The sequence below is a fragment of the Echinops telfairi genome, unplaced genomic scaffold (assembly GCF_000313985.2).
Source record: "Echinops telfairi isolate 266 unplaced genomic scaffold, ASM31398v2 ScPeMD7_4;HRSCAF=17, whole genome shotgun sequence".
Lineage (NCBI taxonomy): Eukaryota > Metazoa > Chordata > Mammalia > Afrosoricida > Tenrecidae > Echinops > Echinops telfairi.
The window spans coordinates 44,367,356-44,369,517 of NW_022103900.1; positions in this window are offsets into that span (position 1 = coordinate 44,367,356).

The window sequence follows — 2,162 nt, forward strand, 5'->3', positions numbered from 1 at the left end:
CTATTTTCTCTACATCAAAATTATGCGACACAATGGGATACAACACAATAACAATGCCAGATCCAACAAAATGATAAAAGAAAATATCATTAGATTGTATTTGTTCTAATTAGCCTTATTGAGGAAAATGGTTACAAGATTAAAAAATCCATTAAAATTTAATTTGACCACAGTACTTCATGGTTGTCTCATAATTATCCTTAAGTAATTTTATAAATAATAGCTTTAAATGCTGCATTTTGCCATATACCACGAAGTAACTGAGTTAAGAATTGAAATATGCTGTTTTAGTATTTATAGTTAATCATATTTTCACTTCATGAACAGATTTTAATTAGGTGCTTGAGATTAAATTTATATAATAAAAAGTTGACCCTATTCAAGTTATTGTTGCACAGTCTATTCAATTTAGCTATTAATTAAACAAGATCATATTCTTCCTTCATAGTGTTTGTTAAACTGAAGGAGCCCTGGAGGCATAGTGAACTGCAAGGTTAGACGTTTGAAACCACCAGCTGCTCCACGGCAGAAAAGCAAGGCTTTCCACTCCTGTGTCAGTTACTTACAGTCTTGGAAGCCCCGTCTCCCTTGCTCTGTAAGGCCCTTTTGAGTCAGAATTGCCTGCAATAGCATAATTAAGTGATGTGCAGCCCTAATATTATATATAGGTATTTAAAGAATAAGGAAATGTGCTGTTACATAACAAGCTGAAGAGAGTTTGGTGTAGAGTTGGTGAATTTCGTGGTACCATGACATACTAAATACTTCTTTTCCCCTAATTTCTTTCCATGTTGTCATCCTCTGGATGTTCTCTTATGCAGATGTGTCTGGTAATGGTCACATGATGGCTGCCCCTACTGCAGGTGTCAGCCATGAGACGACCACAAAATCCAGAATGATGGGGAGCTTTGGGGATTTTGCACATGTGAAATCATATCATCGGTGAATAATTAAAGCTTCACCTCTTCCTCCTCCAGACGAATACCTCTGATGTCTTTTCTTTGCTTTCTACTGTTAACTGGGACCTCCAGGATGATGTCAAATAGGAGAGGGGATGGGGGCATCCTTGTCTGGTCCCCTTTTACAGAGGGATTGTTTTCATCTTTTCTCCATTCACTACCACATTAGCTGTTGGTTTTTCATATGTAGCTTGTATTATATTGAGGCATTTTCCTTCATTCCTATCTTCTTGAGCGTCTTAAAGAGGAATTGGTGTTGGATGTTGTTGAATGCTTTTTCCGCATCTACCAACATTATCATGTGGTTCTTACAACTTTTCATTCCCATGTGGCTAATAATACTAATGGTCTTTCATATGTTGAACCATCCCTGTATCCCTGGTATGAACCCCACTTGGTCATGATGAATTATTTGTTTTGTGCTCTGTTGGGCAGTGTTTTGTTAAGGATTTTTGCTTCAATGTTCATTAGGGAAGTTGGTCTGTAGTTCTCAATTCTTGTGGGATCCTTGCCCGGTTTTGGTATCAGAGTTATACTTGCTTCATAGAAGGAGTTCAGGAGTTTGCCATCTGTTTCTATGTTGTTATACCTATGTTTTTTAGATTGTTATTTAAAATGTTTAGTTTATTTACTTAATGTATAGAAAAACAGCATAATATTTAGAACAGAATATTTTTTCCAGATTCAAACTGTACAAATTAAAACTGGAAATTGAAATATTATAATTGCAGCTGCATAATAAATCTACCAAATAAGAATACGAATATGGGGAGTAGGCATTTCTGGTGTCTTCAATTTTTTTTTTTAATAATCATTTTATTAGGGGCTCATACAACTCATCACAATCTGTACATATGTCATCTGTGTCCAGCACTTTAGTCAAATTTTAAAAGCATTAAAGAAGACACAAGAATGGAAAATTTGAAAAGGAAAAACTTTGAAGTAAACCTCTACATTTTGATAGTCAAACATTATCTGAACGTCATAGATACTAAGAAACAATGTGAGTTTTTTGTGCTTGTTTGTTTTTTTTCAAGACTTTCACCTTTTTTTAATCGTTTTATTAGGGGCTCATACAACTCATCACAATCCACACACACATCAATTGTGTAAAGCACATTTGTACAGTAATTGCCCTCCTCATTCTCAAAACATTTGCTCTCCACTTAAGCTCCTGGCATCAGGTCCTCATTTTTCCCCTCC